General features: G+C 39.9%; 1 protein-coding gene across 1 annotated transcript in view; it reads right to left on the bottom strand.

Annotated features, from left to right (window-relative positions):
- Nucleotides 1–16,386, bottom strand: part of EEFSEC (eukaryotic elongation factor, selenocysteine-tRNA specific) — a 110,927-nt gene that overhangs the window by 62,910 nt on the left and 31,631 nt on the right. The window lies entirely within an intron of this gene.

Below are 16,386 nucleotides of genomic sequence, written 5' to 3'. Positions count from 1 at the left end.
AAGTGGGAAAAAGGGGTAAAGAATGAAGAAACTGCAACTTATGAAGTTGGAAATAACAAAGTTAGAATATAATGGTCATCTGCTAGCAAAAACAGCAGTTACCATAGAGAGCTGCCATACGATATCTTCTGAAATAAGAAAGTCACACTTTTTTTTTTTTTTTTTTTTTTTTTTACCTCTGAGCTACGTCCTGGTACCAAAGGGTTACTGTGCTTTGAAAACCTCCACCAACGGCCTTACTAAACATTTAATATTTTTCTTTCTGCTTTCTTAAAGGCCCCAGATGTGCTCTTGCAGATCAAAAGAGACCAACTTATAAAGCTAAACGAAATCAAGGGCTTTTGTTCCGAGGCATCGTTGCTGAACTAATTATTCCTGGATGTTGTTTAATGAAATAGTGGTGCCATATATTAAAACAGTTAACAGGATGAGTTGCATGAGTTATAGGAAAGGTCTGATCTGGGATTATAAATTTAAGTTTTTCTTCAAAGGAGATGAAACAAACTACTCAGAACTCCCCAGTAGTTTCTGTCACTGGAGGACTCAAATAAAGGAACCCAAAATGTATGAAAGCTGAAATATTATTCTACATATTTACTCTTCCCTGGATGATGATGAACTGAAGATGGGGGAGTTCAAAAATCTCCCCAGATTCTTTAAGATGAAGGAAATGAAGGTCTTGGCCATCCTGTCTATTCCCAAAGTGTTACAAAGCACAAGTTAAAATAAACACAGGTAAAGTCTTACGAGAAGCTTTATTTTAGACATATCTAAGAAAAACAAGAAATCGTTCTCATCTTAACCCATTGCGAGTAAGTATCCGATTGATAAGCACTTCTATTAATGGGGGCTTGGAAAGGTAGAAGGGGTATCCCAGCATCAAATTATTAGCAGAATTCAATCTTACGCAGGCTTCTGCAGTCCCCAGCCACCACATTTTTGGTAAAACACTTAGTTAACTATATGTTTACATTACTGAGAAACAAAAGGCACTAGAGATCCCTAAGGACCTCTCAGGATAGGAAGGGAGTTTTTGCAGAACCAATGGCTCCTATACAGCAGACAATAAACACTTCACTTCCCTACTGATAGCCTCTTCTGTGTTTGGATTTTACAGTCTGACACCAGCCAACCCAACACTTGACACCTAATTAACAGACCGAGGAGCTGGAGGTCCATATATTGATCACACTAAATGGGATTAGTGTGAAATAAAAAGTTCAAAGGGTCTTGACCAAACCTCACCACAGCCAGCTGTGACAGCTGCTCTGAATTTGTGCACGCGGTGCCCCACGCTTTTATTAAGAGCTCTGGCACACAGGAACATGCAGTAGCCTGGGAGAGCACGAGGGTTCACCTAACAATGTCAGGCTCTGTAACTGTAGTGACTGAGCGAGGAAGAAAATCCTCCTGCTTGTTTGCATAGGTCTTTTTGATTAACTCATGAAAAGGGTCTCCCACCTCTGGTACAACAGGCGCTTGCAAGAGAAGCAGAGTTGTGACTTCTTTGACTCTCAAGGATTTGTTAACTTGCTATGGAAGAGCTGTCCAATTTGAAAGAAAAAAAAAGAAAAAAAGAAAAAGAAAAAAAAAAGAGCAAGGTTTGATTGTAAAAGAAGTAATTCCTGACAAGGGCTGCAAAGCATACCAGGTGTATTCTGCCAGTGACAGCCAGGAGCTGTATTCAAATGAAAGAATTCCAAACTATTTTATCTTTTTACATATTTTTATTCGCCTAAAATTCTCAGCTGTCATCAGATGAATAAATATTTCTCCACCTTCCCCTGCTCCTACATTTAGTGGCATGCCTACTAACGTCATTTTCAAACTTTCACCAAGATCCAAACCAACTTCCATCAATGCATTTCAGGATTTGTAAGTACTTATGCAAATTAATTTCTGAGTTAACAACAGGTATCCTCCTTTTCCAGTATCAGGTATCACAAACACCTGGAACAGAAATGTGGGCCATGCCAAACACAGTGCAATTCCGTGATCAAACGCATTCTGCAGAGATGTTCTAGTGAAGCATGGTGGATGCACAACAGGATCCTCCCAGATAATTTGATAATACCAGAATATGCAGCATAAACTATGAGCAAAATTCGCTTTTTTGTTTGTTTTGTTTTTTTCTTTTTATTTATTTATTGTTTTGTTTGATGATTTACAACATGTTAGAAATACTCACCAGAAAGGCGAGGGAAAATCTGCTCTGCGAATTTACATACCTACAATAAGGAAACAGGAGGAAGAGGAGGAAAATAGCTACCAATTTATAAATATTTTAATCGATTATGGTTCCTATAAGAGGAAAATACAAGTGGACCATGAAGCAAGCTAAAAATATGTTTCCCAAGGTAGCAAATTGTATGAGTAACACAGAAGGTGCCACTGGAGACACCTTGCAAAAATACTTGGCAACGTATTGCCAAGCACGGAAGCTTGGAAACGGCAAGGAGAACAACGTGAACCCTATGAAAGGGTGAACATGAGCCCTGTCACAGTGTGACAAGAGATGTCACACTGCCATCTCACATGTCAGAGCACAATCTTCTAGCGGCTTACACAGCACCATGACATAACAAAAACCACCTCTATTTCTCTCCCTTTTCTACCTACGCGTAACTTTTCTGCTCCTATCTAGATTTCTTTCTTTGCAGAATCTTTTATCTCCTATCCTATAAGGTTTCATGTCTATCCCCTGTCCTATCACCCATGCCAAGGCCTTCACTGAAACGGCCAATGGAGATTTGACACTTTCGCCCTACCCAGTCCAAACCTTTAGGGCTGCTGTTGTCACTCCTCAGTCTGCAGGGCCAAACTCTTTGCTTAATCCATAATGTACAGACCACAAGAAATACCAAGTTGAGTGGATCCAGTCTAAAAGTAACACAAATCCAGTCTATCCACCAGTGCAAAATCTTTTCTTTATTCACTAAATTCTTCATTTTTTAAAAAAGTAATTTCAAAATAGATCTTTTGCAGTGTTACTTCATGATCAGATTTCCTCATTTGCAGGTTTTTCCACTGTAACTATTAAGTCTCATAGTCACCATTCTCTAAAATACTAGATTGGACTGGAAATTTCTTTAATAGTGCAAAACTGCCTCACCTCTGTCCCTCTTGATATATTATTAAACATGTTGCAATTGTATGTACCTTTTCAATTTAAAATGATTAAGAATTGCCCGAGGACAAAAAAGCCACACACTATGGAGGCAGACATCCTGAGAAAAAACATTAAAAAAATCAACATTGCTAAGGCTAGAATAGATATATAACATCAGAAGAGCATTTTTAAGTGTGATAAAAGCAAAAACTCACAAGGAGAGGTTTGCAACTTTGAATATACCCCCTAGTTACTGCAGTTTCTCATAGTGTCTTCTCTGCGTAGCCACTACTTCAGTGGCCACCATATCTACCAACTGTTCTTCATTAGCCCAAACATTCTCTCAAAAACCAAAACAGCATTTGCTCTAATCTTTCAGAGCAGTATTACACAGAGGATATCTGTGCTTATCTCTGTGGAAATCAATGCTAGACTGGACAGCACATCCAGAAGTTGCTTTTAAATTCAGAGAAAAAAGTGGCTCCCTATGTCACAAGTTTACACAGTCTCTGTTCTCAAATGCACTACTATTCTTTTGCAGTGCATACACATATAGGAGATACCCATCACAGTGAGATTTCAAGATGCTGTTACTTGCATTTTTAGGAGACGAGAGTAAGATATAGTTCGGGGAGCACACTGCAGTCCTATGTTTTATGGTACAACTAAGGTAAAGTTAGAAATTCTTGCTACTCCAGTCAATGCTGATTAGAGGAAAGCAAGTCAGCAAGCTGGTACAACTGGTTGAAGTTTTATCGCTGTTTCTGAACAGGATGAGTGTCGGAAATGATAATTTCTGCATAGATGAGTCCAGATAAAGAAACAAATAAGGAAAGCGTTTAACTAGGCCAGCAGGCAGCACTTGCAAAGGCGCTGCAAGGGGAGGCTTGCTCCGAAGTCGAGACACTTAACTTCAAGCATCATCAAAATTAAACTGAACAAAACCACAGTCTGCATTACCTAAACATACTTATAAGCCAATATATATTCCAGGGATAAATGTGTACATCACAGATTTTCACAGAATTAGATTTTTAAGAGCAATAGTTTTAAAAATGAAATTTAGCAGTTGTAATTAAAACAGCTGCCATTAGGCACATAAATTTTCATTTTCCATCTTTACTGAAAGACAAAAGAGCATGCACTGGAATAGTCTCTGCTCTGTCCAAATCATCAATACTTGCACTCACTTTAAATAATACATTTTATAATTCTGACAAGTATTTTTCCCTCCTTGCTGCAAAAGGATTTATTGTCTTTTGTATTTATTGTCTTTTTTTTTTTTAATTGTTAATGTAGGATAGATTATGCACTGTTTGGAAAACATTTCACCCCTTTATTTTTCAGAGCCTGAAAGGATGGTAATATTCAGTAAAAGTACAGGACAGCCTGTTACAGCACGAAGTCCAACATGTGTGAGGCAAAGGCCAATTTTAGTTGTTTCAGAGGAAAAAGAGAAAACTCAGTACCTTACACCAACCAGGCAGTAACAGAACTGAGGTTGTAATGAATTCCAATCTAACTGTCAATAGAGGACTCCAATTACTGCACTTATAGGAGAAATGAAAATATTGACAGAACATAATATCATTTTTCTGATAAAGTGGTGATCAAGGCTTCAGAAAAATCTCACAAAGATACAAATCTGCAAAGAAAATCAGGTTCCAACTCCAACTTTGCTCTTTTAGTCTTGTTAGACAGCCAGTGCATGAAGGGGTGAGCACAGGGAGAATGAAATAGGGACGCTAGAATGAGGGCTAGCCCCAGGCTTCCATAGCCCTGCTATTATAAATTTCCGTGGAAGGCCTATTACTTAAACTGTGTGGGTTTTGTGGTTTAATATACACTCAAGCACAAGTAATTTTTCTACAAGTCTTTGGCTCCATCTGCTGACTTTTAATATTAAAAATAATTGATGAAGCTGAGCACATTCAAGGCTTTTGGAAAACACTTTTTGTTTTATTTTGTTTTCCTAAAGCCTTCTACACTTTTATAAGTGCAGGAGTAACTCAAAAGGAGTAACTAAATACTTCAAGTGTGAACCTAACAATTTTGTCAGGGAAAAGAGATCCTGAAGCAGCAAGGAAGCAGCTCTGAGGAGAGGGCAGCTCCACGGGCTTGGGCTGCACGGGAGGTTCGTGAATCTTCCTCTGCAGACTGGCTGGAGGAGAGGCCGAGCACCAAATGAAGCCTCAAAGCGACTGGACAGAGCCTGAATCGGAGCCTAAAGCTCAGCCTTTCCCACAAAGCTGTGAAGAAAGTTCATCTGTGCAGCTGTACAGAAACACACCACACATACTGCAGTATCACAGAAGTTGCTTTTAAAACTATTAAATGTTTACAGCACCATTCACAGCTCACAGTGAAGCCAAGGAATCTATTACAACTGCCACTGCTTTTTAAAAATTGAGACTAAAACAGATTAATTCAGATTCTGAACAAAGGTTCCCAAGAAATGCTATCGTGACATGGAACATTAAGAAAATACACGATCAATTTTTACATTCTGATAGAGATATAAACCCAAGAGATTCAAAAGTATGTTTATGCAAAGGTTCACTTAAGAAAAAGTCATCACCATCTGATTTGAGATGGAGGGACACTTTTACATTAAACATAATATAATGACATTTAAACATAAATACAAGCTCCTTTAAATGTGATTTTCCGTATATAGAAAAATAGCAAGAAAGCACACATGCACATTTTAAGTCACTACATAGTTATAAAAATTTTATCACATCTCTGTGGGCTCTCCGTTCAAGTCTGTCTAAATCTGACATTAGTAAAATGCACCAGTTTAAGAAACTGCAGCTCAATGACACTGAATAAATTAAAGGATTAAAACTTCACTGCAGAAAAGAAATCCTGTCCAGAGAGAACAATGCAAATAAAACAAAAATCAATAATGCAATATTTGATCTGTGAATTTGAACTCACTGTACCAGACACCTAACACTATGGATTCAAAAGCAACATTATACGCTGCCCACTAGACATTGTGATGCCTAATGGCATGTTTTTACAACTGTTTGCAATGTATAAGCTAAACTGCCTAAATCTCTCTTGTGAATCACACCATAATCACAAAACTCTGCCTAAATGTTACCTTTCTTTTTATTTTCCCATTTAAGTTTGATGTGAAAATGATTTTTTAATATCTCTGTTCCCATATATGAATTTTCAAGATATCTCACCAATACGAAATGGTTTAACTTCATTCCACCTTGACCAGACAAGAGTTAAAGTCATCTTCAACTCACATCATCAAAAAAGACTGCAGAAAAAACAGATCCCGTTCTTGCTTTTTAAAATCTACACTCAAACAGGAAGCTTGCTAAAAATCAAGAAACAAAATAGAACCACATCTTCTCATTTATGTGTCTCTTATTTATGTGTTTTTACTACAAAGTTAATTTTTTACATGCTGTTTAGTTTCCTCACAATATCATTTCTCTGAAAAAGAAAATTATACAAGAAGCAATGGAATTCCACAATGATGGAAATATCCTCAGTTTTTCTGATAACGCATCATATAAAGAGCCTTCATCCTCTGGGTGTTTTAAAGATTTTATAGGAATGAAACCAGCTAAATTAACAACTATCCTCCCTAAATATATGTTTTTATTCCTTGTATTACTTTTAAACATCTTCTAGTACTCCCAACTGTAAGCTTATAGTTGCTTTCAAAGATTTTTTTCCACTTCTATGGAATTTAAGTTTTCCAGAGCACCTCTTAAAATGGGGAAACATTCTGATCTCACCAAAAATGGCCACAGATACATCAGGCATTTGGAAAAAAGAACCAAGTCCGTGACAGAACATTCTTGGTGCATCTGGGTAGGTCCAAAGGTATAAACGCACATAACTATCTTCTTCAAAATCACCAGCGCAGGTGGAGCTGCATTCGATGGAGCCCTTCCTAAGCACCAGTTTAGAAATCAGAGTTACAAAATCCAAACAGATGGTATGGTGGTGAAGAGCAAAACCAAGCAGCCACAAAAGTAGAAGAAGCAACTTGAAAGAAATTTGCCCTTTTTTAAAAAAAAAAAAAAAAGCACTGTTGTTAAGAATGATTAATCAAGAGATCAAGAGTTGTAAGATATATTTGTAAGCTGTTGGCACTTGCTGCAAGAAGGGAAAAGACATACCATAATTTCCACTAATTTGACACTTCCATCTTCTTGCCACTTTTTAGGGAACTGATTGCCCAAGAAATATTCATAGTTCAGATCATTTATTTAATAAATCCCATTCGACCACAGCCCTACGTAGCATCTCAGGCCCATGTTTAGCACTGTGAAAAGCCACAGCAAGTTGGGGGCCTGCTCCTGTGTTACCACACAGGAGAACAGTCTCCCATGGCAGGGGAGAAGGCAAAAGATGATGGACCCCCTAGGCTAAAGGCTCCCTGCCTGTCCTATCCACTAGGTATTGCACATCAGACAGAAGATGGGCCAGCTCCCAAACCAGCTTGCACGAAGGTCTCAGTTTTAAGTCAATTCAAGCACATATTTAAAGTAGCATTAGTTACAGAAATTCTTATTTGACCTTTAAACTACAGTTTTTGAAGTGTGAAACATTTATTCTGCATTATTTATTCATTAGAGGAAAAAGAAAAAAGCCAACTGTGTTTGATGGCATATGCTTTCAAGCTAATTTTTATAACCATGAAGACCCTGAGAGTTTGCAGTTTTCTTTTCAGTCAGCTGCAAATGAAAATCTGCATCTATGCAATTATATCAGGCTCATCACAACACTGTCTGGGCAGCTTACATAATTAGATTATTCCAGCAGATTCTGTAAACATTGCCTCTCTCTAGGATTTTTTCCCAATCATAGAAGTGCACTCATTATAATAGAGCATTTCAGTAACACCCCGGTGAAGGGATGCATCTCACATATATTTTGGGCAACATGTGTTAGCAATACGTGTTATTGTCACAGGCAGCTGACAACAGACTCAGGTGATGAGCTGGAACAAAAAATATTTAAATAATAAGGCCAATTCTCTGTAGTTTTCATAATAACAGTATAATTAAATTTAAGAGGTTTGAAAATGCGGGTGGGCAAGTGTATCAAACACCCAGTACAAAGCATGAAATCCAGAGGACTTCCCGTGGTGTTTTAAACAATATTCCCTGGGATGGCATTCTGGTGACAGACTAATTTTAGATTGCTTGGCACCACTCACTAGCCCATGCTATTCCTTCCTCTGGTCACATCTAGAAGCTTATCCTCAACAATCCTGGTTGAGTAAGGTGAATTAGGGTTTTCAATATTCAGATTCTCCTTTTTTTTTGCCAGTGCCCAAATCCGAGATGTTTGTGATCCACAGAGCACGGCTTGGCCAGCACAGCACTGCTCTGCTTCCGATCAAACAGGAATCGAACTGCACATGGATGACCAAGGAAGAATGGAGTGACATTCCCTTCCTTCATTCTAGTTGCTGAAATTTTGCCAAAGCCTCCAGCATTTGAACTGAAATATTTAAAACATGATAGTTACTCATTGCCCTAACTAAGTCTACGCATACTAAAGTTACATTCCCAGCAGGAATGCAATGGGAAAGCTGTGTTTACCATTCAGGAGGTTACCTTTCCAATTACTATTCAAGCGTTCCAACAAGGTTCCTGCTCAGACTGTATGTGTACATGCATGTGGGTCTGTTTTCAATTGAATGGTATCAAGAACAATTCTACCTGATAAATTAAAAGAAATAAAAAAAGTTAAAGACCTGGCAGCAGTAATGCTTAAGCAAACAACTTTCGCAAACACAAAACAGCCACCCTTTGCTTCAAAAAGTTACTGTAAAATCTAAACAAAAGGCATTCGGATGGAAGTTTGTGATTACTATAGCAATATCCATTAACTTAGCTTCAAGCTAATCTTGGATGCCAGGGTCACCATACCCAAGAAAACAACACTTGACCACTGGAGAGTAATTGCAGAAAAGACACTGCCTGACAAGGCCCAGAATCACGTGCGCTTTGGGGTAACCACAGCTCACGTCACCCTCAGATCTTTCTTTCCCTGGGCACTGGTTGCAGTACACTGATCAACGTACCCACATTAGGTGGATCCAGGACTCTGTTTAACAAAAAGCCCAGGGCTGATTTAACCCCATGAAATCAGTAGTTTATGTATCCTGTAGAGGTGGCACTGAAGGCTGCTTACCCATGGTCAGGAAAGGTTCTGTAGAGGACAGCAATAATCAATGTTTATCATGTTTTTTCCTCTTCAACTCTTTGTCTTGTCAGACCTGCTAGCTATGGCTGATGGAAATGAGCTCGAAAAAGCTGTTTCAAGGTTTCTTCTTGATTGCTTCCAGTTTCAGGCACCCAAGCTTTTAAGCCAAGGTGCACAGGAATGTGTCGCTGCACAACTGACTTGTTACTTAAGATGTCAACAACAAGTGCTGAGACATAGGAGGGAAGAAAAAGTCCCTTCAAACTACAGTGAAAGTAGGAAAGATCAGTCAGCTCAAAAAATAAACAGGTGTCAAGACTGGAAAATGAGCTGGAGATGGAGCGAGATGGGCAGAGCGAAACAAAGGACAAGTGAGGGAAGCTTAAGCAATAAAGATAAGCTGCTGAACTGGGATACTTAGATTTAGTTTTTGTTTTTCTCGGACGAAACCTGCATATCTGTTTACCCTTAAGCATCTTTTAGTACTGAGGCTGTCTCGCTCACCAGCATGACCTGCAAGGACATATTTCCATTCCTGCAACTGCAGCAATTTTTAGTATTTGGATACTGAACCTCTCTGGCAAATCCAGCAATGCCATCTGCTCGAGAACGCCCAAAGAGGCACACGGAGCATCTCGGACAGCGCTGGAGCCAGCGGGGCAGGACGGTCATGGCAGCGTGGAGGGCACCAGCGACACCGCAGCCCCCAAGCCGAACCCTGCCCGTACGGCCACCCTTCTGCTCCATTTCTTTCCTGCCTTGTATTCCTGTACAGCTTTTCTTCAGCTTTTTGAAGAGTTCTCATGAGACAAATATCTACTGAAATCTGGACGGAAGTGATAAATTTGATTTATCTAAGAAAAATAAAAATCCGACACTGTATCAAAAGGAAACATCAGGTTCATCTTGTACAATGTGATTTCATTTCCTCAGATAATGAAGTTGAGATGATTATTTTGAACCCCACTAAACAGGGTTCCAGTTCTTCAAGAGCTAAATGCAGTAACAATTCTCTGCAGCAAACTCTGATGGCAAAATTACCTGTGTGGCAGCAGCACAAAAAAATGTCCTTTAAAAACGTCTCGTGCAACCAGCTAGTTTCAGGCAACCTGGAACAAACCACAGTACCATGGAATAACTGTGCAAAATGAACTGTGTCTCGGAGAACAGTACAGTTTCTGGCAACATGTGTCCTAGATCCAAAAAAAAGTAATTTGAAGACACCCTAAGTGGAGAGAAGCACCGATGCACAAGTCTTTCCTTTCCAGATCCACAACAGCAGCCTGCATACTTCTTGGGTGATTTTTCTATACCATTAAAAGGCTCCATCCAAGCTAGCAGGAAGCTAGCTGTACACCTGGTGTACATCTATGGTGAAAAACCTATGAAACATCTATGAAAAACTGCAACTGAATTTTAGTATTTGAAGAGTTAATTTGCCAGCACTGACCAGGACACTTCTCTGCCTACAGAGATCACATTAGACACACAAGCTCCAAAAATACCCTGCATGGTTTGGATTAGCACCGCTCACACTGGCTGGTCTCCCCCAGCTTTCTTCCCTTCTACTTTGACCAAGTAGAAAAAAAATATTCATAAATTCATGCTATGTGTTCAGCTTCCTTTCTATTATATCTTAGCCCTGGTCCTCAATAAAATAAACCTTAACACAAAGCCCCAATCTCGCTCCCTGTTTTTACTGCACCTGCACACTGCTCAATAAATACTGCTACCAATATGAACAGAACTACGGCACTTCTGCAGTTGGTAGTGAAAGAATTACAACATGCACATCTCTTCCTGAACCTTTAAGTCCAAAATTAACTTGAAACATTTCTTACAAGCTTAAACATAGATTGCAATCCTTTAGTGTCTTAATTTTTGAAAGAGTGAACAAAAAAAGAAATTAAAAACAACAGTAAAAAGCTACATAAATATACATAAAAATGAAAGAACTGATCTTTATAAGAGCTCAGCATCTGCTACTCCTATTCTCTTATGAGACCAAGCCAAAAAGATTTGAGAAGTTTTTATTGCCAGATCTAAATTTCATTCCACAGGCCCCGGATCAGGTCTTTAATCCTGTACTTAACCACAAAGAACTCTGCTGAGGAGTATAATGCTTCCAAAATAACTGATGGTATCCTAAATGTTGAAAGCAGAACTTCCCAGCATGAGCCAAATCCGCTATGTTTTACTTTTAAGTAAACGCCACAGCTGATGCAAAACCAGTAGGATTCACACTGATGTTTTCTAGGAAAGTAGAAAAATCTCCAAAAAAACAAACCCATGCTTTAGAAGTGGCAGACAGTTAAAGAAACAATTCAATACTGGTACTGAATTAAACTGCATGTACAACATTATTTATATACGCTTAATTTATTGACTTAGGACTTAAGATTCTTATATTTCATTACCCACAGATTTTAATATGTACTATGAACTCCATTCTTACCAGGAACCAACTTTATCAGGTACATTTCCTTAATTCAGTCCCCCCGCCCCAGATTTTCTGAACTGCTCTTCTTCAGGGTGCTACAGTGAAAAGTTGGTTGAAATATGTATTAGAACAGGTACATACTCATACAATAAGTTATTATCAAGATTCCAAGGAAAATGGAAGTGAAAATTGCAACATTTTTAACCATCACAGGAATTATATAGGAGAGCAGCCTTCACAAAAGATTAGTGTGACAAAACAACTATTTTAAGTGATTCTTAACTTCCAGTGAAGTTATTTGACATGACTTATCACAGCAAGAAAGTTATATTCTGTGACCATACCTTTTTTTTCTACCATGCTTCAAGGAAGGGCTGCACAACAGATTTCACAAGCAAGTCACGCTCGAGGTGGGCTGGGCTTCCTCCCCAGCAGATATAGCTAGCAATTTAAAGGGTATTTCTACCACTATTGAATAAGGGGAAAAAAAAGTGGAAAAAACATACAGAAACAGCACTCAAATACACTCCAAATAATTTAGCAGCTGCTCTACCTACTTGCAGTGCAAAAGGCAGTCAAGATACCCTGAACCTCAGAGGAGGTACACTAGTGGGGCCAGCAAACTAAAAACAAAAGTAGTAAAAATGTATTTAAGAGATTTCACCATTACATTTTGCATGCAAATGTATTGTCTTCATGGTATAATCCAGTGCGTTTTGATCCAACATGTTTTCTGAGATTTACACACAGGGATATTTTCACTGACAAGACATAAACAGTACAAGTCTACATACATGATCTTAAAAATACCTTCAAATACCTTGCAACTAGTTCTTGCTGCATTTATATACTAAAGCTCACTAATTAGAGGTCTTGGGATGTCATGTGGGCAGAGGCAAATGCATTTTGCAATTCAGATTGCTACAGTGGTTTGAAGGGAATACTCTTGTAAATATTATTTGGTTTATTCTATCAGTCACTGGAGGTTTATTTTGTGGTATAAAGCAAGAAAAGCTACAAAGCATCTGCCAGAAACCAGACCAAGGTTATCTAACCAAAAAAGCAGCTTATAAAAGGTCTCTTATCACATGCTCAAGGTACATGATTCCATAAAGCTTCTCAAAGTATCATGCTTACAAAATGGTACTTCTCACAGGTTCAGAAAGTCAATATAATTGGAAGGAAATAGGTCTTGGATAAGTCAGAATCCACTAGGGGTTAAAACAGACACTCCTAGGAGATTTCAACAGAACAGAGGCAGGTTTCACATATTTTTCATACCTGATGTCTCTGGTGACCTCTTAAAAGTAGATCAAATTACTGAAACACCCTGATGACTATGAGCAGCACTTCATAAACAAACTTTTGAGAGTGAAAACTCAGTATTAATAGCAGCAATCGTCCACTACAAGCCACAGGGATAGGACACTCTTGCTATTAACATTCTGCTTCCCCTTCAATGGTAACAGCTCAACCACAACCACCCCAAGGAGATAAAAATACACCCAAAGGGGCTGCTCCCACTGGTTATCCGGGAGAGGATGTAGGTGCTCGTTCTTTGTTTGTGCTGTATTACAGGAGATACATTATTCGAATCCAGCACACGGTGAGGGGGAATAAAAGAGATGCCCCGCAGGCAAACACAACGTAACGGTGTGTCACTACCATGGCTAGTCAACCTTCAAAGCACTCGTGGGCGTCTGATAAAACGCACTACCAAATGGCATCATGCTCTACTCTTCCATAGGCTCCAAGGGAGATATTAACATCCACCAGCCATTCAGTTTGCCTCAGCTTGCTGTAACATTCTTCAATAATTACATAAAACAGGACATACATAAACTCCAATAAAGCAAATGGCAAATCACTACAAAAACAGCGGGCGATGTACCTGGCTGCCACATTCATGCTCTGTGGCTACTATATACCCACGGCAGCACAGATAAGGCCACTTACCTGTGATAGATCAAGACACAATTACTTTGCTCCCAAGTAAACCTCCCTAGGAATCGGCTTCATCCTGTCACGCCGATTCTACATCCATTTGCTCTGCTCACTGCTGCCTCCTTACTATATCCATGAACTTGCACAACTCTGAAGGAAGTGATTCTTCTGAACTAACTTGGGAAATTTTGCCCCATTCCAAACACACTGAACAGGAACATTAATATATCCATTTTACACAATCTGGCAGTATTTCTAATGTGACTGCAATGGTGCAGTTTAAGGCTGTAATCAATAACTGGGCAGAAGTGATGAAGACTGCACATTCCACCACAGCTGGCATTAGCTTTCACTCTGTGTTTTGTTTGTATGGAGGCAAGCACTGCTAATAACAAAAAGTCAAGCCTTGTTTTTTGCCTGTTCTGCTTAGGCCTCCTAAACAGCTGCTGCTTACAAGCTACGGTCATTCTTCTCATCTGTATACAGAAGGTAGAAATACTTTGCCCTACAGAAAAAAAATACATTTTTAAATAAATAATGTTATAAAAAGGCATAACTGGACACTAGAATTTTCAAAAATCATGCCCACTTAAATTACACTAAAATATACTTAGATAAACATTTTGAAACAATTGGGAGCCAAATCCATCATGAAAATAAAACAAATCTCTAATGCAAGAAATAAAATAAAATAAATCCCATCTATTCAGCTCCGGAAACTTTTATAAAGCAAAAGTAAAGATGTCACATATGTTGTTATAGTTGTAAACTGTAGCACTGCGGAGACGAAAGACCAGTAGAGTAATCCCAAGGGACAATCAGAATTCTGCCAACGCTGTGTTTTCGCTGCAGAAATCCTAGGTTCACGCTCTTCAAGGTGGATTTCAAGTGCTAGTGAACAAATGGTACTAACTCAATTGGATAGTGAACTGTTTGCTGTGTCAGAGCTTTTTGCCAAACATATATATAATTTTTCTTTTTGCTGTATGGATAATCAACCCCAGATGGCAATTTACATAGGCAACAGCATAAAGGAATCCACGCTCTGCTGGTGCTCTCAGGCTCAATCAGAGCAAGCACGGGCGTTTGAGAATGTCACTGTTTATTTTTAATTGCTGTGTCCCTCCTTTGTGCAGGTTCAAGCGGTCAAAGACGTCGCAGCCCATTAGCACAACTGGAAAGTGATGCCACTTCATTTGGCGAGAGAGTTCCTCAAATTTAAAAAGCAGCTGGTTTGTAATGTCCCTAAATGCCCAGTGGGCACCAGCTGTCAATCTCAGTTACCATAGGGTCAGGGCAAAGAAAGGTCAGAGGGAGTCATAAACCGCAGCGTGTTGTGAAATGTGCTTCCTCCATTACCGTGTAGGCCTGAGAAAGGCCTGACCTTTCCCCGGTGCCCGCTCCGGGTGACGCTGGCAGGGGTGACCGCGGCGCCGCGCGGTGCGAATCCTTCCACCGGCTGCTGCCTCCCCTGCCCGTGCGACAGGAACACTCACAAGCTGCTCGTGGCGTAAAACAAAGCCAGGATCTTCACCCACTCCTGCACCACTCAGATGTGCCGGCAGAAACAGCAGAAACACTAATCCATTAATACTTACTGAAAATAAACTGAAACTTTGGGGGAAGTGGCTAGTGCCATTAATGCCGAGGGATCTGGCTCCTCTTCATCAGTGCTCTGCTCATCTGCTGCTCACCTTTTACCTCCCTGCTCCCTGGAGGTCAGGGAGGTGGAAACATATATTTTATATAGCTCTTTAAGTCTTTCCTACCATGCTCTTGAATGCTCTCTTGCAATAGCCAAGTTATTCACGTTCTTGTCATTTTCTGCCATCATACAGATCCTCAAGGAACGGATTGCAGTTCCTAGCTGTATTTCTCTAAAACATTCTTGGACGTTACATGAAGAGCTAATCAGTCACTTCCACGCAGCCTGGTTACTCATTCCTCCTCTGAAAGAAATAACTGCCCTGCTGTCTCTCCCCCAACGCCAGGAGCCCAGAGCAACAGGAAATTTGACCAGCAAGGGGAAAGGAGCTGCCTTGGCTGTGCAAGGCCCCTTGGTCAGCAGGCATCACTCACTGCCCTGCACTCCTAATCACTTCTTTCCGTGGAGCCCTCGTGCTGCCAGATCCCAGACTGCAAGCAGGAAACAAAGGGAAAGGGATGGGAGTCTGGCAAGGGCAAAGCAGGAGAGGCTGCTGCAGCCCCAACTAATTCCAGTCTCTGCAGAAAGGAAAGGCAGGGCTCCCAGAACAGGCTGCATGTGCTGAGCAGGGCGGCGCAAACAGACACCATGTGGTGTGGGCCATGCAATTTATTTTTAGCCAAAGGTAATTATGATAAATATCAGAGTGCCAACTAGCCCAGAAAAGTGTGAGGCTGACCTAAAATTGTCTGTTAATAGCAAAATGCTCCAGGTAAGATCAGGGCCTCACTCAGTTCTTCACTTGCCCATGAAGTACAAGCAAAGATAAGGAAGCAGCATGCCCACTCAGTGGAATAAATAAGATCCTTATAACAACGAGATTTAAGGATAGTAACAGCCTGGAAAGGTCCCATCCAGCCACAAACTCAAGTCTGGGCTCATTCACGCTAAATAACAGAAGGGAAAGTCAGAGCAGCCTAAAATCAGCACCTGTGAAATAGACTGTGCTTGTTTCAAATAGAAGGTACCTTGATGTCTTTCAAGAAAGAATATATTCTA

The sequence above is a fragment of the Tinamus guttatus genome, unplaced genomic scaffold (assembly GCF_059628265.1).
Source record: "Tinamus guttatus ecotype Peru unplaced genomic scaffold, ASM5962826v1 Tinamus_guttatus_pri_ptg000580l, whole genome shotgun sequence".
In the NCBI taxonomy this organism is placed as follows: domain Eukaryota; kingdom Metazoa; phylum Chordata; class Aves; order Tinamiformes; family Tinamidae; genus Tinamus; species Tinamus guttatus.
The sequence above is the reverse complement of the archived record's forward strand: the minus strand, read 5'-3'. Positions and strand labels throughout refer to the sequence as shown.